We start from the raw sequence: 22,323 nt of genomic DNA on the forward strand, positions 1-22,323 counted from the left end.
TATCGTCTACAAATCTCTTGTAGAGTCTGATCTTATTAGACTCATCATTGTTAAAAAGATAATTCTTCTCCCAGGAAAAAAACGCCAAGTTTGCATAAGTGTTAGCACAGGGGGTGCCCATGGCGACCCCCCATTGTTGTAAATAATACTTATCTCTAAAGGTGAACACATTGTTGAATAAAACTAATTCAAGCAATTGACATATTAATATCTGTTTATCGATGGTATAATCCGACTCACTTACTAATAATTCCCTTATGGCTTGTACGCCATATTCATTCGGAATCGATGTGAAGAGGTTTTTAACATCTAGGGTTATAAGCAGGTAGTTCTTGTCATTCACATTCAGATCTATTTCATTCAAACTCTCTAATAACTGGTAAGTATCTTTGAGGATGGTAGGTATTTTGTCCACTAATGGTCTTAATGTAGATTCTATGTAACTAGAAATGGTGGAGGTAGCCCATCTCTCACCTGCTACTATCGGTCTCAAAGGAATAGGGAAAATATTTTTATGAATTTTGGGCAAACCTTTTATGATGGGAATGACTGGGAAATCTATACACAGATATTCATAGAATTCAATACCTATTTGTCTACACATGAGAAAATCATAAAGCTCATTTTTAACATTAGCAATAATTTTATTGACTTCAATTAATGTTATTTCCCTATAGGTATTGTTATCAGAGAGGAGTGTCAGCATGTTTCCTATGTAGTCTGAAGTGTTCAAAACTACAACACCTCCTCCCTTATCTGCCGGTTTAATAGTCAAATCTGTCGAATGCCTTAATTTATTTAAAGATTGAAATTCATCAAATGTGAGATTGTAAAACAAGGAATTTTTGTTCTTATTCTGATAAAGTGTGTAGAAATCCTTTTCACATAGTTTTAAAAAACATTCTACATTGTGAGGCAATGGAGGTGTATAGCTGCTCTTTCACCTAAATCTAACAGGTTCACTGACATTGGTATTTAAATTGGCATAATCTTTGAAATATAGCTTTAAGGACACTAAGCGGCAAAACAATCGTAAGTCAATTAAAGTTTCACTTAGACAGCTGTTCTGCGCTGGAACAAAGTTCAGTCCTTTATTGAGCAAGCTAATGTCAGATTTTGTTAGGATGATTGAGGAAAAATTGAAAACCAAGTCATTCAATTTCTTGTTCTCCTTGTTTGGCCTTGTTGTTCCATTGAGTATTTCCTCTTTCTTGGTCCCCGACTGTTGGAGCGACCTCTTACAGAAGACTGTTTGATGGGATAGGGTAAAAAACGACCAGAGTCATGATTGGACAACTTTGATCTCGCTCCAAGCAAAACATCCCCCTGGTTCTTATTTAATGCTAGTTGGTTAGGTGGGGGTGTATCAGTTACAGCATCTGGGTTGGTGGCCACATTCATTAGAGGTGGGTCCATTGGGGTCTCTTGGCGTGTTTTATTGGACCCTGTTAAAGCAAAACCATGTGGACTGGCAGGCTGAGTGTAATTACCAAAAGATTGATTGTTGGACAAAGAATCATGTGGCATGGTGTTGGCCATGGATTGATTATGATGAGCTCTTGGCCAAACAAAAATCTGACCCAGTGAAAAGTCATTATGGTCTCTTTAGATTTAGGTAGGGGTTTGAATCCTGCAAATGGCAAGTGTGTGTGTTTGTCTGAGGGGGATTCGTGTGTGTACAATTGTGTGTGAGGGAAATGTCCCTTTTGGCAACTAGGAGAACAGACTACAGGATGCACATTCCCCTTTCTAAACACCGATGATGTCAGCACTCTATAACTATAGTAGGAGAAGAAAAACTTCCCAGTAATGCGAATAACGCGCTCTGCTAATGCGTCCGTCTCAAGTGTCATAACATTGTTAGGTAGGGTTTTGAATCCTGCAAGTGTGTGTGTTTGTCTGAGGGGGGTTGGTCTGTGTGCAATTGTGTGTGAGGGAAATGTCCCTTTTGGGAACTAGGAGAACAGACTACAGGATGCACATTTCCCTTTCTAAACACCAATGATGTCAGCACCCTATAAGTACAGCAAGAGAAGAAAAATCTCCCAATAATGCGAATAGCACACTCTGCTAATGTGTCTGTCTTGAGTGTCATAACATAGTCAAATAGGGATTTGAATCCTGCAAATGGCAAGTGTGTGTTTTTGGCTGAGGGGGTTAGTGTGTGTGAGGAAAATGTCCCTTTTGGCAACTAGGTGAACAGACTACAGGATGCACATTTCCCTTTCTAAACACCGATGATGTCAGCACCCTATAAGTACAGCAAGAAAAGGAAAACCTCCTAATAATGTGATTAGCACACTCTGCTAATGTGTCTATCTTGAGTGTCATAACATAGCCAGATAGGGGTTTGAATCCTGCAAATGGCAAGTGTGTGTTTTTGGCTGAGGGGGGTTAGTGTGTTAGTGTGTGTGAGGAAAATGTCCCTTTTGGCAACTAGGTGAACAGACTACAGGATGCACATTTCCCTTTCTAAACACCGATGATGTCAGCACCCTATAAGTACAGCAAGAAAAGGAAAACCTCCCAGTAATGTGATTAGCACACTCTGCTAATGTGTCTGTCTCGAGTGTCATAACATAGTCAGATAGGGGTTTGAATCCTGCAAATGGCAAGTGTGCGTTTTTGGCTGAGGGGGGTTAGTGTGTGTGAGGAAAATGTCCCTTTTGGCAACTAGGTGAACAGACTACAGGATGCACATTTCCCTTTCTAAACACCGATGATATCAGCACTCTATAAGTATAGCAGGAGAAGGGAAACCTCCCAGTAATGCGAATAGCGTGCTCTGCTAATGCGTCCGTCTCAAGTGTTATAACATAGGTAGGTTGGGGATTTGAATCCTGCAAGTGTGTGTGTTTGTTTGAGGGGGGTTAGTGTGTGTGTGAAGAAAATGTCCCTTTTGGCAACTAGGAGAACAGACTACAGGATGCACATTTCCCTTTCTAAACACTGATGATGTCAGCACCCTATAAGTACAGCAAGAGAAGGAAAACCTCCCAGTAATGCAAATAGCACACTCTGCTAATGTGTCCGTCTCGAGTGTCATAACGTAGTCCGATAGGGGCTTGAATCCTGCAAATGACAAGTGTGTGTTTTTGGCTGAGGGGGGGTTAGTGTGTGTGAGGAAAATGTCCCTTTTGGCAACTAGGAGAACAGACTACAGGATGCACATTTCCCTTTCTAAACACTGTTCAGCTGAAGGCCATGGCTCTGGCACAAGCTGTCTGTTTTTATGATGCTCCTTTGGAAGATGCTTGTGTCTGCTGGAGAGTCGATTATGGTGGCCAGTTCGCAGTCATCTGCATATTTGGTCAGCCACAGTCCGTCCGTGTTGGCCTGTACCTCCAATAAATATATACCAAACAAGAGAGGTCCCAGGACTGAGCCTTGTGGGACACAACTCGTAACTGGTTTGGAGTCTGGCATGGCTCCAGCAATTCTAACCATGTGGGTTCTGTCCTTGAGCCACTGTGCAATCCATCTAGTGACATAGGGGCTTATATTTAAGCTGGTGAGCTTCTCTAGAATGCCCAAGTGGGGTATGGTTGTGAAGGCTTTTGCGAGGTCCAGGTAGGCTGTGTGAACCACCTTCCTCTCATCAATGGCCTTGGTGACTGTTTCAAAGAAATCAACCAGGTTAAACCTGGTAGTGCTGGGGTGCTCTCAGTAGCCCTGAATCAGGCATCTGTTACTGCACAGATATCGATGTTCTCCATGCCAAGGAGAGTTTTGGGTGCATGCATCTGGAGGTTTAGACTTCTGGCATTGGGTAGCATTACTCTTAGTTTCTTATCCCTTGTGATACCTATGAAGGTGGGTTTGTCATTTGAGCCTTGCCTAACATAGGCACTATGGGGGTAGCAAGAGCCTTTGCCAATATCTGAATGCCCAGGGGTGACAGGTGCAGGCCATCCCTAGCGAAGCAGGTGGTTCAACAGAAGATGAATATGTGAAGGTGTAGTGCCTGTGATTAGTTAGCAGTAGCATATATGACTGCTCATGTGGACACATGCCAGGTAAGTCATATGCACTGTGTCACAGGCAATGTACAAGTGAACAGGACAAACAGTGACATCCTGTCAAGTGGGACATGGACATACATATAGTAAGCTATGCAGATGGCACTAGGAGTCCACAGAAGCTCTATAACTATGCATTGCAGGTGTGATCAGTATTCCAGGGTAATTGCAAGCAAACATGCATGCAAACAAAGCTACAGTAAACAGTGCTGCATGTAGTCCATTGTACAACAAACAAGCTGTACCACTTCCAGTAGGTAACACTGCAAATATGCAGGCACTATGCACATGTACATGGAAATACACGGGTCAGATGGCTAGGGTCCAGTCTCAGCGCACACAAGTGTACAGACCATGTACTGTCAGGATGTACAATAACTGGATGGAAACCCATGTGCTCATACCTGCAGTAATACATATGTCAAATAACAGACACTTTGCCTTCACTCAGTGGTTCCATACTTAGTAGGATGTATGCTACCTGGCCTGCCACCACAGTATCCCTGACATATATGGGGACTCTCCCTCCTGTGACAGTTAGTTTTGTGTGTTGGGGCTGTCTAGCATGGTATGAGATGTGAGCATGCAGTGCTAGGGTGCTCCTGTGTGTCCTGTACCAGTTGTGTAGTACTGCACACATATCAACATCCTCAAACATCTGCATTGCAGAGTCCAGTGTGGGCAACATGCCACTTGCAATTTACATGTCCATCATTGCGTATTACTACATTCATTACCTTATCCCCTGTGCTACCTATGTATGTAGCCTTCTGTTGATATCATTACCACCAGTATGCCAACATGTGCAGATGATACACTATGGTAATTACCATGGGTGTAGACAACAGTACATGACAATCACACACTTACTGCATCAGGCATGCTGTGATATACCCACAATTAATTCAGCACACAGTACTGTTAACAACATGATACTATTACTACACATCTATGTGGTCACCCTGTGCATCAGCAACATGTTAACCTGTACCTGCACAGTTGTTACAGATTGCAGGAGGTGGCACAGTTTCATCATATGCACAGGGTGTGAACTTGGTATGCCTGAGTCAGCCACCAATACCACCGATTGACATGTATGTGTATGTGTGTTGGTGAGGGACAGCAGTAGAAGGTGGGGCAATGTTGATGCAGTGTGTGCGTGTATGCGGTAGCCCTAGGTGTTGTCAATTTGCATGTGTGTATGGATGCACACAGTTCCACCTCATGGCTGCCATATACTGGTGTTTGTGGACAGCCACAGACTGTACCTGCCAGGTCATACAGATCAGTGTCTCTGGCCACAGACATGGTACCTGTGCCTTGCAGGGGTGCTACGGACCGTATCCAGTACCAACCCAGACTGGGTACTGTCATCAGAAGCAGGTGTTCATTGACTGGACACAGATCCCTGTCGGGCCTGGCCAGAGCCATGTGCACGTGGTCTCCTGGGGTGGTCTGATGACAGCACAGACCCAGCATTGCTGGGGCTGCTGCTGGCACTACGGGGGGGGCCGTGGCCCTGTTGTCATCCGTGACGACTACCAGCTGCTGCTGTTGCTGGCATACGGCCATGTCGATGCCTCAACCACCCACCATCGCCCTGGCTCATGGACCTGTAGTTGTGGAACCGGTCTAATATGTCCCCACAACGTCTGTCTGTGACCGGTGAAATCACAGATGGCAGCCGCAATGTCACGCATACTGTCAGTCATGGCTGTGCGACATGCTGTCAGCTCCCTCAGACCCTGTCTGGTGTTCCGTTCCATATGTGACTGTGCCTGCATGACAGCCCGAAACATAGCTGAGGTTGTAAGACCTCTGTGGGCACGTCTGACAGGGGCAGTATGCCCACGGATGCTCCCACGAGAACCCCTGGACATCTGTCTGTGTGGTACCATCTCTGGGCCATGCCCATGGCTGCTGTGTGGGGAGGCATGTGCCACAGATACCACATTACCCTGGTCAATGCCCACTGTATGCTGTCCATCACCTAGGGACATTGGTGACAAAGGGTGTATTGGCAGGATAACTGTGCGCATTGATGGGGTCGACAGCTGTGTACTGTCAATCGGCTGACCAATGGTGGACCCTGGCATACCTTCCTGTGCCATTACACAGATGTCATCATTATCAGTACCCACGGCACCTGATTCAGGTTCCCTGCTACATGACACCAGAGCAGCACCAGAACCTGTGGGAGGGAAACAGGAAACACAGTTTACAATGTCTACACATTACCAGTGATGCACACATGCACACATGCACAGGTGCACACATGCACACACATGCACACATGCGCACATGTACACATGCATACGCACACGTGCACATGCACCCATGCACACATGCACATGCACACATGCACACATGCACAGGTGCACACATGTACACATTCACACATGCACAGGTGCACACATGCACACATGCACACGTGCACACATGCACACATGCACACGTGCACACATGCACACATGCACAGGTGCACACATGCACACATGCACACAGTTTCACACAATTGTACAGTACTCAGTATGCGTGATATCAACACACAGACACAGACACACCTACATGCATACAAAGAGCACTACTATGTGAGTCAAATAGTACTATTACTATCAAAACTATTACAGGAATTGTTAATACACACCCACCAGCATGGATAGGCTGCATTGCTGTTATACCAGAGGGACCTGCAGACGTGAAGAAACTAATGTCAGTGGGCACAACTGTGCCATTGTTACTGAGTATGATACAGGTCAGTAGTACAACAGTCGCCTTTCACAGGTCAGCTGCTAATATTGAGGACATCACACTTGCACATTAAATACTATGGTGACAGCTACAAACCAAGGACACACCTCACACATGCATTAACTACCAGTGTACACAACAGTCAACTATACATATGGCATATTACTTGCACGTTCACTGTCTTGCTGCTGCGTGGCTCCAGCCTCCATCATAATGTATGTCTGCTGCTGTTGTTGTTGCTGGCGGACTGGAGCCACTACACTCATGAGTAGTCCCTCCAGTCTGGTGAGTGGGGGATGTGTAGCCACCCCACCACCTGTGGCGACCTGTTGCCTGTGTATATCCGACACACGCTGACGGACATGTCTGATTAAATCACTGCAGTGATGTCGTACCTGCTCATATGTCCTATTATGCGTGCCTATGTCATTTACCCGACGGACAAGGTCTTGCCACAGTGCAGCCCTCTCCTGCTGATTCTGGCTGGTGCGGGAAAAGAGTATTGCATAATCCCACACCAGGCTCTGGTGTATCTCCTCATCCTCAGCTGTGGAGTAAGTGGGATTCCGTGGGTGGGCCATGTACCTGAGAAAGAAAATAACCTGATATCAGCAATATATGTCAGCAGAATTTGGCACACATACTACACATGCTACTCGACTGTTATGATACAACATATCTCACATATATAGCATCTGTCTGTCTATTGGTGGATACACATGTAAATGACCAGGTATCAGTGCTCAGCCAGCAACTGTGCAACAGTACCTGGCACAATCCATATGACATACTACCAAACCCCAGCAGTCAGAACACTGATTCAGGTCAAGAGCACCTCCTCACTCTGGGGGTTTGTATCTAGGTACTGTATGGCCTACATCATCAACTACTGTGAGCTGACCACACACTGATTGCCCTGGATATACATATCCCACCTCCACCACCAGCACAAACGACTATAGTGAATAACATTACAGATGCAAACTTTAAACTTTGTAACAGTGACATGGTATCCTTTCAGCCCACTGGGCCAGTGGCAGATACAACCCACAATGCTGACCCCTACACAATGCTTTCTACAGACATCTCCGAGAATGCATGGATCATGCAATCCCATATATGACCAAGACACTCTCCACAAAGGGACAGCATCCTGTCTGGTGGACCCCAACCATAGACAGATTGTATTACAGAAAATGGAAGCTACTGCAAGACAGAGCATAATTCCATAAAGGGAGGGCATGTCTGAGCAGCACTAGTAAGGATCTATTTTCCATCATACAATCATCCATGGGCAACTTTGAGAGGGAAATCAAGAGGGACACTACAGATAACCAGAAGGCCTTCTTCAGTTATGTTAGCAACCTGGTCAGGATCCATCCTCTATGCCCATAGTTAGTACACAACAACAAATATTTCACTGACACCACAGATACTGACAACATTGTGGCAGACAGGTTCAGTGCAGGTGTCACCCCACCCTCTCCCCCAAAATAAGACATAGTTATCCCAGCTGACTGTAACCTCCCTGTCATCACAGATGTCCAGGTGAGAGCCACCCTCAGGACAGCAGAATACACAACATGAATGGGACCTGATGGCATCCCCAGTTGCATGCTACATAAACTCTGACAGGAGCTAAACACACATATAGAAGTGCTATGTAACACTAGCCTGACTACAGGATATGTACCTGTACACTGGCGCACAGCAGCAGTGGTTCCACTCCACAAAGGAGGCACCTCAACATACCAATACAATACAACACAATACATTACATTACAATACAATACTATACAATATGCTATTGCCCCTGGGACTACAGCAGCGTACTGTTCTGCTACCCTGACCATTGTGGCACTTGTGGTGTGATGGTACCTGCTGCTGTCACACAGTTACACAGGGTGACTCATATGGCATATTACCTATCTGACTAACATTCAGCAGGGGTATGTGTGACATGTACTCATGGGGAGTCTTGCTTCTTAACACTGTGTGGTTTATTGCAGGGTATGTCTTATCTGTGGGTAGGAACTTTTACCTCCACATGTGTACTCTATTGCAGTGGCATGGACGACACACAGCAGTCATTTAGGTTGTGGATGGTGTGAGGTGTTACTATGGTTGTTGGACATCTGTCATGGGTGTGACTTACATATGTAAATCCGGGAGTGGTAACCTATATGTGGGTAGTATATGTGTACTCTGTGGTGTTGTCAGTCACTGTGCATTGGTAATGTGTTTGAGTGCATTGTCACAGTGTTGTACATGTCACTGTGTCCTTCTCCATATCTGTAGCTGTCATGTGAGGTCCATACCATGGCATCCATTATGTGGTGTGAAGGGGTACACCGACCTACATGTCCATAGCTGACACACCATAAAATCAAATTTCTTTTAATTCCAAAAACAGCGAACAGAGAACCCTTTTAGCCCAGAAAGAGTTAATAATGACAACTTAAGAAGGAGTGAAAGAATTGCTGAAAAGGGTAGGAAGAACTCACATAGGGATTTTCAGCAACCCCACAACAAAGGACCGGGGGGGACGAGGCGTCAGAACCTGAGGTGGAATTGAGCAACTTGCAGGGAATGCTTCTATATGACACAGTGTCACCCTGGGCAGTACTGAATACCAGAAATCAGGAGAGTGTGGTCAATGCTGAACTACTCTCACCCCGACCTTTAAGAATTTAATTTGTAGGAAGGACAATTTTACCATTTTAACTTCACTGACTTACGAATTGAAGATGGACATTTTTCCTTGTTTTCTAAAGGTTTTAACTTTGTTCCTCTTACCTTCATTGACCCTATTTATACTCTTATTGATTTTAAACTTTTCATTAGACAACTGAATCTCAAGTTGTTTTTTAAAGGTCAGGAATTTGTTAATCCCATGTTGAGCAGAACTAGTACTTTCAACCCACCCACCAACCCACATTTAAGGGTGTTTGAAGAGATGGTGGAGAAAGAAATTAGGAAACTGGATGTAGGTAGGAGGTACGAGCAGCCCCCCAACCTCAGTAACAGTGAACTTAACCTAATCAAAACCCTTACAAAGGAGGGTTGTCGGGTAATGAAACCTGACAAGGGTGGAGCGGTCGTCTTGATGTACCAAGTTGATTATGATTCCAGTATCCACCAGATGTTACAAGACGTGGAGCAATATGAGCTAGTTTCTTCTAATGAGATTGACTTAGCACACTCTAAAATAAATTACTACCTCTATGACCATCTGCTCCAAGGTACTGTTAACGAACAATTGTACAATTACTTTAATGTGGCAAAACCAAAAGTCCCTGTCATATTTGGAATTCCAAAAACCCACAAAGGGTTGGATCCTCTTGGATTCAGATCCATTGTGGCAGGGGCTGGCGGTATTACAGAACCCCTGTCCAAATTCATAGATTATGTCTCCAAAAAAGTGCTAGTCCCCACTGACCACATCTGTAAGGACTCCTGGCACTTCCTAAGGACAGTTCACCGTAGACTGTTTTCTGCTGACTTGTTAATGGTTACCATTGATATAAAAGACCTTTTTCCGAGCATTCCACACATTGAGGGTCTGGAATGGTTTGGACAGGTGCTGATTTCAAGTGGTGCACTAAGTGGCAAAACCATTAATTTGGTTAAGGAATTAATGGAGATGGTTCTCGAGAACAGCTATATATTCTTTAATGGGGAGTTCTACAGGCAAAGAAATAGTGTGGCAATGGGGGCTAGCTGTGCCACTGTTTATGCAAATTGTGTGCTTTACTACTGGGAACAAAGATTTGTCTTCAACACAGACTGGGCACCTATGATTAGGCACTATTCCAGATATTTGGATGACATTTGTATTTTGTGGAATGGGTCCCTGCAGGACTTGGAGAGCTTTTTGAATTACATCAATAGTACTACTAGCTTTCTGAAATTTACCCATAGTATTGATCGGGACACCTTACACTATTTGGATGTAACTTTGATGAAGGACTACACTAATCATTGTTTTCAGTCTAGGGTGTACAGGAAGCCTACGTTCTCCAACGCCTATCTCCACTTTAATAGTGGGCACCCCTATTATCAAAAAAGGGGAATTGTTAAGGGACAGTTGATCAGGGCCTCCAGAATGTGTAGTACTCTGGAATACTATGAGCAAGAGACTAAGGTCTTGCACAAACTTTTTTTGGAAAAGGCCTACCCGGTAGACCTGATAAATCAATTGATTTTGGAGGTTACTGGCAAAAGACAATCAGTCTTTCACCCCCTTTTGGGCACTGGTGTACCTTTGGTGGAAGAATCGGTAAAAAAGAAGAATGACAAGTTTAAGGAGAGTTTTTCATACACCTTTTCTTCCAGCTCACATGATTTGGAAAACATTATTACAAAATACTGGCCCATAGTATCTACTAATGTTGATCTTAAACAATTTTTTCCCCTGATGCCTAGCTTTATCAGAAAAAGAGGTAGAAATTTGAAAGATCTGTTTGAGGGAGAAAAATATGGGTTATGACATAAATAATCAGAGGCCTGGCACTTTAAAATGCGGTCAATGTAAACAATGTCAATATGCTTGACCAAGACACCATCACAATTCCCTCAAGAAGGTTTAAGTACAAGTTTCATCAACATTTTAACTGTGCAACTAAAGGGGTGGTGTACCTGGGTATTTGTACTTTCTGTTCTGGGTTTACGTTGGTAAAACCGAGACAGCTTAGGAGAAGGGTATACGAGCACCAATATGATATCACTAAATGTAAGGACACCAATGCCTTTTACAAACACTCCCAGATATGTGAAGGCATGAACCTTAAATTTTTGGTGTTGGAACAGGTGGTGCCAGACCCACGAGGGGGCAACTGGGAGGCCAAATTGGAGACTCGAGAACTGTTCTGGCAGTTGAAATTGGATGCCTGCACCCCTCCTGGAATGAATGAGGGCTTAAATATTAACAGCATTCTAAAAATGAGAAGAGCACGGTTATAATATGTGACTATTTAGTTTAATTTTGTATAGGTTCACTTGTTCTTCTTTCACCTTCTTGTTGTTGTTGTTATTAGGTAGTGTTGTGACATTAGTCAGAAAGCTCCCTATTTTTTACAATGTCACTGTAAAAAGTTTGATTTATTTATCATTTATCTATCTATTTTAGTTTTTGGAATAAGAAATGTGATTTAATTTTAATTCCAACTTGTAACAATAATTAATCATTTCAAATTTTAAAAATGTTTTTAATTTATGATGTACTTTTATGAATTTTGCACTGACAAGGCACTTTGCAGGGTATTATTACCATTATTGACTATATTAAGAAGTATTTCTTACACAAACATATATATTCAACTTGAGAAACTGTTTCTCTTTGTACTGTGTTTTTAACACAACACCATCAAAGGTATTAACTTCTAATCAATGGGTGGAGTTACCATTTAATTGTACTAGTTATTTAAAACTGATGTGCAATGGAAAGCTCTGTTTGTTGCCTTGAGAAAGCCTAGTAATATACTAGGTGAAAGCGCTTGGCTTATCTGTGTTGCTGTTCTATTTAAAACAGACTACGTGTGCTGTTTTTGGAATTAAAAGAAATTTGATTTTATTGCCTGCTGTTGGATTATTTGGCCTTAGATCCTGTGTGCTGTGGACTGTTATATTCTTGGTTTATTTTGACTTGTACGTTCTTAAACCTTTATAGTATTACTTTACATTACCTGTGTTTGTCACAGCTGCTTGTGTTGCCGTCTGGTTCTCTGTCCTGCTGCTCCACTTCCCAGTTGTCAGCTTTCAGGTGGCTGTTGCTGAACAATTTGTTTGTGTCTGCTTAATTGCAATTTTCTCTGTCTCTGTCTCTGTCTCTGTCTCTCTCTCTCTCTCTCTCTGTCTGTCTGTCTCTCACGTCCTTCTCAGGGTGCAATGAAAGTATTGCATGTGTGGACTGGGTGTACAGCATACTTTTGTAGGTATCTGCATATGCCCATGTGATGGCCTCTGCACCAGTTGTTAGCCAGCATTTGCTAATTGCATGCAGCCAGTTGTGTACTGATTGCAGTTCTCACTGTGATTTCAGAACAGTGCTATAAAAAGATATGTAAGATAGGCGTAGCCCTTTCATATTTTAAGGGCAGGGACCATGCTGTTATGCTGTGGACAATGTTCTGTGAGTGTAAAGGTTGGCATCTCTCTCATATTTCCAGGTGTGTTGTAGATTAACATTCCTCCATTCATTTCTCCAGTTTCCTGTACTAACTGTGTATGTACACTGACACCTACAACTACTACTACTGTTAATGTGTGTGTGTGTGCTTTCCTTTCACTTTTGCTTGCACTTTGTTGCTAAGGCTTCAATATTTGCCCTTTACAGTCACTACTTGTATGCCTGCTAGGTGTCCTGACTGTAGTGTGCTGCTGTAGCTTTCCTATTTTCCATGTACATTCACACCTTGGAATGCTTGCTATATCTGCTAGGGTGTTACAGCATGCAGTGTGGTCTGGCCATGGTGTGGGCCTTGACATCTATTAGGGTATTTGAGTATGCTGATGAGTAGGCCCCAGAGACTTTCAGGTTCATCTGTTATCTGCCTCATGGAATGGTACATATCAGTGGGGTACACCCATTAAAATGTCTGGTATGCTGCAGTTGTGACTGTGGGTTAGCATGAGCATATGTATTACTACACTTTTTCTGCCATGCAAGTGGTGAATACTTTCAAGACTCCATAGTTACCATTGCATGTGTTACACCTTTCTGCCTACTGTTTGTACATTTCACATGGAGTCTGTGGGGCATCCCTGTAAGTCATTCACTGTTGCTATGTCTAGGCTCTTAACCATTCAAATATGGTGGTGTCAGACCCATCATGTGTACAGATATTTGCAGGTTGTCCACATTTCTGCCTCATATTTTGGTCAATATCTCATGCACACCTTTTTCTGGGAAATCACTCTGGGCTCAAGTCAGAATATGGTGACAAACATTCAAGTTTCAGACTTCATACCCTTCCAAACATCCCACAAAATGCAGACCCTGTTACTCTCTGAACTGTCTGCATTTGTTGTAACATTATTTGTAATGTGTCCCTGGTTTTGGGCCTTTGCTCCACATATTTTATTACTTGGTCCAGATGTGTTCCTGTAAGAGGTTGTGGGGTATGGGCAGTGATTATCCTGCTGTGAGTATGTGTGTGGCTTGCAAGGTGCTATAGTGACATTATTACCTACTAGCTACCAGCTAGCATGGTTGTTTCTGTTCACACACTACTATTATGGAAATCCACTAGTTTTGATGGTAATTCTAAATGGCATGCTTTGTGTACTACACATCTATATTCCCTTTACATTCATTCCTACTATTACATGATATATTTATTTTAACACAATGTTCTTGTATAATAGGTTCATAGGTTCATACTAGGCTATCTGCCCAAGGGCATTTATAAGCCTAGCCCATAGTTATGTGGCTTTCGCCACCCCTTTAGTTTGAATAAAACTATGCCTATTATTTTGTTGTGCCTCTGTCAAGCAGTGACACTGAAGTAATCCCTGGGGTATATCTGCGATCTCCCATCCATTGGTCAAGATTCCTCTTGAACAAGGCCAGCGAGGTGCTCTGCCTCACATGTACCGGGATTTTGTTCCACAGCATAGGGAGTCTCTGGGTGATGAATCTGTCCCTCCAGCACGTTCTATTAATAACCGTGTCAAGGTTTAAGATATAAGATTCATGGTTTAAGGTATAAGATTCATGGCTTAGTGGTAAGTCATACAGACTACTGTTTCCAAGGTCCTGGGTTCGGGACTGCCAGTGGGATTTTATTTTGCTTCTGAACTGACTACAAGACCTGTCAATCAAAGTGACTAAGGCACTTTTAAGCAGTTGTAACCAGGTTAGCGCTGGTTTGCGCGGAGCTCACGCATGCGCACTGGCGTTTAGCTCCGCGCACACAAGCGCACACCCGCTTACAACCGCTTACACGTGCTTACTCTTGTGCACACCCGCACTCTCTAAAGCCAAGAATACAGCATCCATGGGACCAGATGACATCCCGGGCTGTGTACTACATGAACTACAATATGAACTGGCACCTCACCTAAGTGTCATGTTTAATCATAGCCTCACCTCAGGTTTCATGCCCACTGAGTGGCGCAGAGCTACAGTTATCCCAATCCACAAGGGGGGATCCACCTTGGATCCTGGAAACTACCGTCCCATCAGTCTGACAAGCCTTATCTGCAAGGCCATGGAGCGTATTATCATGGAACTTATAAACAAAGACATTGGCAACCTTCAAACACTGGACCCCACCCAGTTTGGGTTTGTGAAGGGCAGATCTTGTCTCCTGAACCTGATTGACTTCTTTGAATCAGTCTCCAGAGCCATGGACAAGGGTAAGGTGGTCCACACAGCCTATCTAGACCTTGCCAAGGCCTTTGACACCATCCCCACTCTGGAATCATAGATAAACTTACTAAGTTGGGCATTAATCCCTATGTCACCCAATGGGTTGCTAAATGGCTTACTGATAGAACCCACACTGTAAAAGTAGCCAACTCCAAATCCAGATCCAGACAAGTGACAAGTGGAGTACCTCAGGGTTCAGTCCTGGGGCCGCTCTTGTTTGGCATCTACTTCTCTGAAGTACAGATCAACACTAAGGGACTCTGGCTAACAAAGTTTGCAGATGACTGCAAACTGGGAGCCATTATTGAATCCCCAAATGATGTGGATACTCTACAAAAGGGCCTTACAGAAACAGATGCTTGGTGCCAGAGCCATGGGCTCAAGCTCAATGCCAAGAAATGTATTGTTATCCCTTTGGGAAAAACATGTATCCATGAATTACCATATAGGTGGCAGTACACTAAACACAGAAAGTGTGATAAGAGACTTAGGGACACAGGTGGACAGTGGTCTCACCTTCGATAACCACATCGCCACAACAGTCAGGAAATCCTTCTATGTGGCACACCTCATCACGAAGGGCTTTTCATCCAGAAAAAAGGAGGTCATTGTCCCACTTTACTCATCCCTCATTAGACCCATTATAGAATACAACGCCCCATTTGGTATGTACCTCTCAAGACATCTGCAACAACTGGAAAGGCCTCAGAAATACCTCACTAAAAGAATCACAGGCCTAAAGCAGATGCCCTATGCTGACCGCCTTAAAAAACTCCAGCTATACTCTGTCGCATATTGTCTACTCAGAGGCGATCTCTGCTTAACATACAAGGCTATGTCAAACCCAGAGCTGTTGGACATGCTACACTTAAAGAAATCCCAATCCCTCAGAGCTACACGCTCCAGGGATCTAAACCTTGTCATCACAATAAACAAAACATGCTGGAGGGATAGGTTTCTGACCCAGAGACTCCCCAGACTCTGGAATAGATTGCCCATACATGTCAAGCAGAGTGCCTCTTTGGACCTCTTCAAGAAGAACCTTGACGATTGGATGGGAGAAAGGAAATTCACCCCAGGAATCACGTCAGTCGCCCTGCTAGACAGGGGTCCAGGAAAGTAAATAATGTGAGAAGAAATAGCCAGGGAATTGTTATGGCTAGGCTTGTATAGGCCCTAGGGCTGATAGCCTAGTACCAACCTATGAACCTACGAACCTATGAACCTATGAAAGAAAAGAAAATGGGGAGACAGGAAAGTGGTGAAAAAGGGGTCACAAAGAGGGTAAGACAGTAGGGAAACAAGCTTGGGATGTGCAGGAGGGATGTAGGTAAGGCCCATAGCTGCCCATTTCTTCATCAGCAACAGCTGTGGATATGTATGTAATTTGGTGTGACATTTGAAACCTTCCACCCCTGAGAGAGGTGTCAGGACAACAATAATACTTGTTGTACAGCCAATTGTAATTGATAGGTTCCATGTCCAGCAGACATGTGTGCGGAATAGGCAGCTATGTATGGGGCGTAATTTTTTTGTGGGTACAGCGTGCCCTTTTTTTTTTTTTTTTTTTCAGGTGAGAGTGGTATGTCAGGTGAAGGAAGTCGGTACAGCTGGGGAGGTAGGTTGGGTAGGTAAACAGGCAAGACAAACAAGACGCATACAGGGGTGGTGTATGACACGTGTGGGGGGGTTACACAATTGACGGGGACGGAGGTTTGGATATCTAGAGCCCATAAGCCCACAGATGGCAACAGTGGAAATGATATCCCCACCCATAGGCAGTTGCCACTGTTCCTTCACTGCCCAGGACGGGGCTGTGCTGGGGGCTGTGTAGGCGGGGCAACAGGCATGCCCGTTAGTTGCGCCACCCGTGCCTCGAGCTGGCGTAGGGGCTCAAGAACAGAGTCCCGAATCTGCCTACGCACCACAGTCCGGACGCTACGGAGGGTGAGTGGTGGTTCTCCTCCGGCCACACTTGCAGAGGGGGGTCGAGCCCCATCCCCTGCAGTGCTTCCACCCGCAGGTGGCACAGGGCCACCGGAGGAGGGTCCTGACTCGGCACTAGTGCCAGGTGCACTCGCCAGCTGAGGTGGGAGAGGTGGGTCCGCTGGAACCCGCCTTCCCTGTCGTCCTATGTTTTGCATTATGTCATGACAGTTTGGGTTAGTGACATATAATACCATGCACAATTAGTTGTAACAGCATGCATTAGTATTCCCATTAACCAAACACCCAGATATTCACACCATTGAACAGCGTGCATAACACATGCATAATTTGAACAGAAATACACAGTCCAACAACATGCAGGGTTAATCGATGGCAACAGGCCATCAGGTGTGGATGTATGAACAGGGCAGATGCATCAACGGACATGCAAATATATATGACCCAACAGGACAAACGTCCAGGGGTGTTAATTGTGATTGCACATACCATTTTCACGTGGAATGGGTTATATGTGGTTATAGGGTGGGGTAAAGAAAGTAATATTAACACCTTGAATAACAATACATATGCTGTACATTTCTAATAGCTACAGTTATATACACACTACTGTTCTGACTACAGTTTCCTATATGATAACTATTTCAACTTGGTGATAGGACTGTTACTGCAACATCAATATACATTTTATGGTTCTTCATACACATTCATATCTAGCTTTGTTCAGCTACATCATCCTGCTACATTTGCTTTATATAGCTGTAGACAAGTGTGGATGTTTGGTATATCAGACAATCATCCTATCTGCATATTGAAGACTGAGAGCAACATATCCAGATTTTGGGATACACATTCCAGATGCAGCAACACTTTGAACAGATTTAGCTGTTTGGTTTTGAATCTCACATGCATTTCATTCTGTCTTGACTGCAGTATACTTTATTCAGGGGTTATTACTACTGTATTGCTGGATTCGTGACACTTTCTCACACTCTCTCACTTGCTTTCATTTTACTATTCAGGATGGTGCTTACTTCTAGGCTTTATTGACATGTTTTACCTGTAGTTATTACAATCCTTTCCAGCAGTCTCACTTCTGTCATGTTTCAGTATTTCCACAGGGATATATTTCACACATGTGATTTCATCATCTTCTGCAGCTATACTTTTCAGCCTGCTGCAGGTTGTGTACTATTTTCTTACAGGTAGGGCATTTTATTTCAGAATATATGTCAGACAGTTTCATTTTCGGTTTAACTTACAGGCTGAAACACACTTTTGTAATCAAGCAATACTTGCATACACTTTCACACTGTTACTTGCAGATTTTATTCCTTACTGACTACATTGCACTCTTTTGCTGACTGTCATACTTTTATATTTCTTTACAGTTACTGGTAGTGGATTACTGACCTGCCTGGTGGCGCAACCGCACCAGCCTATCGCCATAGGCTCTGCGGTTCGCAGAACGGACACCTGCAGCTGCAATATAAATGAAGTAATATTGGAATACACATCTCCATAATATCAGCTAGTTTAATTTCTTACATACATAATTAAATGTTACTTACTCAGTAGTGGGGCGTTGGGTGTTTGCCGGGCCTCCTGGATCCAAAGGTTCAGTTGGTCCTGCTTGCATCTCTTCAGGTCCGCATGGTGATGACGGACCTGCTCACCAGTCCTTGGAATCCCTGTGGCGCTGGTGAGATCATGAGCCAACCGGTCCCACGCCTCGGCCCTGTATGCTCCCCAGAGGACCTGGCCCTGCATGAGTTGGGCCTCATGATTATGGACTAGGAGCCAGACCATGTACCTGGACTCCTCAACACCCCACCTCTGTGCTCGAAAGCAACTACCCTCTCCTACTCCTGTCATTCTGCCTGCAGGTCAGTTCTACAATCGTTTATACTGTGTATTCCCGCCTATGGGGCTTATATAGTCCATTTTTCCGCTTTTATATCTGTGATTGGCCATTTTGGAATTGTATCGACTTTAGTAAACCTGCATTGTCATGCTCCAGTTTGTATTCATTCCTATATATTAGCTATTATTGCATTTAAAGGTACTGCTGTCATGGCTTAGTGGTTCTGTACCTTGACTATGGTGTATAGTATTCTGGGTTCGAACCTGGCCACTGCTTTTTATTTTTCATGACTGTCTAGACATGCTGAGGGGTGTGTCTGTGTAAAGGCAGTTTTGATACGGCTTGCTCAACGTTGCCCATCAGTTAGCTTGTTTGCGCGTTGCGCAGCTCCGCTCAAACGGGATACGCTGGTTTAAGCCTCATTTGGCTATCGGCACGCATATTACGCTCAGCTCAGTTAGGGGCACATAGATTTAGCGTGTTAGACCACTGCTCAGCTACGGGCACTCATTTTTCACCAGTTAAATCGCTGCTCATCTACGGGCAGATGCACTCACTCTGTTAAACTGTAGCTCAGCTATGGGCACATCTGGCATTTTTTATTCTTTTGTTACCTCACATTTCTTCAATATAAATGGGCTATTTCATTACATTTTACATAAATTGTGGTTTTATGTGTACATATTTGTCAGGGACTTGTTTCCTGCTTATTTTGCAAAAAAAATTGGCGTTGTGGGGGCTCGAACCATGAATGCCTGCTCTTCAGCCAACATCTCTACTGCTACGCTATTGCTTCCTAGCTTATTTTGCATATTTAGTTCTTATATGCTTTCCCACTGACTGCTAACTGTAGCTGCTTACGGGCACGCCTGCAAACGCACTCATGGTTAAACATCTTTACAATTTAAAAAAAAAATCTAACATGTTCATTTATATATTTTATGTTCATAGTCTGTGGGGGCATGTGTTGTGTTGTGTTTATTCACATTTCCGTGGACTCTGTTGTGGGTGTTTACTTTGGGCACTTTTACACTTCTGGGGGCATGTCCGCTTGCAGGGCTCGGCCTACGGACACGCCCCCTACTGTCTTACACGGACCGTGTTAGACTTAGGTGTGATTCAGCATGCTCTCGTGAATATGCAAAGCATGCTGACATCACTCCGTTTAATTGCAGCCTCCGTGTAAGAGTTATAACTCTTACACAGAGGCTTCGTGAATCCTTGCCACTGTCTTGCTATGGTAAAAGAGTTTAACATAGCGACACAGGTTTAAAAAAAGCAACGGAGATCTCCGTTGCTTTTTTTAAAGCTGTCTCGCTATATTAAACTCTTTTAACACAGTGACACAGTGTGTAAAAAGCAACAGAGATCTTGCTTTCTCCGTTGCTTTTTGTTAAACCTGTCTCGCTATGTTAAATGGGTTTAACATAGCGAGACAGCTTTAAAGTAAATGTTTCTTAAATGAACACATGGATTACAGTCCTAGTAGAATTCAACTGTTGGGGAAACTTCTTAAAACAGTACTTGAGCATAACATTTTTGTTTTTGGAGAACAGGTATATAAACAGTGCAATGGCGTGGCTATGGGCACTTCATGTGCCAATAGCTATGCCAATAAGGTAATGGCTGTATGGGAATTTGAACATATTCTACAGGGGCCATTTAGTGAAAATATTCTGTTCTTCTGTAGGTTTGTGGATGACCTCTTTATCTTATGGAATGGGGAACAGCATGTTCTTGGTGCAGTCATGGATTACGTGAACACTACTACACATTATTTGAGATATACTTTTCATCATTCACAGACTTTAGTAGATTTTTTGGATGTATCAGTAATAAAAAATGGGAATGGAGTTATATATACTAAATTACACAGAAAGGACTGTTATGTCAATCATCTGTTGCATAGAGACAGTCTTCAGCCATCTTATGTATTCAGAAATGTTGCCTCTAACCAGTTGTATATGGCTTCTAGATTAAATACAAGGGATAATGATTTTTCAGCTGAGGTTGATACTGCCATTAGGAACTTGAGGGAGATAGGCTATGAGGCTCATATAATTCAAAGTAGTGTGGTTAATGTCACTAATAAAAGACAAAATTAAGCCAGACCATATTTTTCATCTGGAAGTAGTAAGTATGTTAGGAGACAGAAGAGATCCAATGACACAAATTTGAGATTTTAAGGTGACATATACTACTGATATTAGTAATTATACTGAAATCATTAAAAGACACTGAAAAGTTCTTAATACAGGCAGGGAAATTTCCAGATTTATAAATTTTGAACCTAGATTCTTGTTTAAGAACAATAAGTCATTGAAACGTAGGTTATGCTATCCTAAGTATATACAGGGTAATTACTGTTCACATGGTACTAGACCTTGTGGACATTGTAATTGGGGCACATACATTGACATTAGCTCTAGTTTTGAACATCCTGATTGTGGTACATCATATACTTTTAAAATAAATGCTACATGTGATACTTCACACATACTATATTTGTCTCACTGTATGAAATGTAGAATGTTCTACATTGGTAAAACTGATTGTCCTTTTAGAGAACGCATCAGGGAGCATGTTTACCATATTAACAAGGGCAATAGTATTAATGCACTTGCCAAACATGTATTGAACACTGACTCCACTCACAGTTTTCAGTAGTTGCTAGAGTCTATGAGAATGTGAGACAAGGGGATATATGTAATAAAACTGAAGATCTGGAATCCACTTGGATTGTAAGGTTGAGGGGGGATGCAGGGCATGGACTAAATGAGTCTGTTCCTTTAAAACCTAAATTAAAGCTGAGACCCCTAAAGAGATAGTTTTAACAATATAATATTATAAGTAAGATATGCAGCTTGTTTCATTGGTTTTATAAATATATATATTTTGTGTTTTAAAATGTTCATTATGTGTTTTTAAATGTACTATATCTCTTTTAGATTAAATATACGTCATGTGATTTTCAGTTTGTATCCTCCCACATCCCAAAGACATCTTTAAACCTGATGATGCCTATTTGGTGAAAGTGCTTGTGTTACTGTTTGTGCACTGAAGTAAAAGTTTTTAAACTGGATATAGCAGCCATTTCTGTGTCTTCCTCTACTCATATTTAGTATTTTGTTTGAGAGTTCTTAAAGCAAAAAGTCTTAAAAATGTGACATAGGTTCAAATCGAGATTAAAAGACATAATTGTATAAAGTATCAGCTTGCCAAACATTAGTGTGCATGTAAGACAAAAGTTGGAAATGCATATTCAAAAATGCTGTCATGTACATTAGATGGAAACAAGAGTTTTTTTATCATTATGGTTAGACTTTCCACACTGTCTTGGAATGTAAATGGCCTTACAGATATAGACAGAA

The sequence above is a fragment of the Protopterus annectens genome, chromosome 6.part1, assembly GCF_019279795.1.
Source record: "Protopterus annectens isolate FY-2018-M chromosome 6.part1, PAN1.0, whole genome shotgun sequence".
NCBI lineage: Eukaryota > Metazoa > Chordata > Ceratodontiformes > Protopteridae > Protopterus > Protopterus annectens.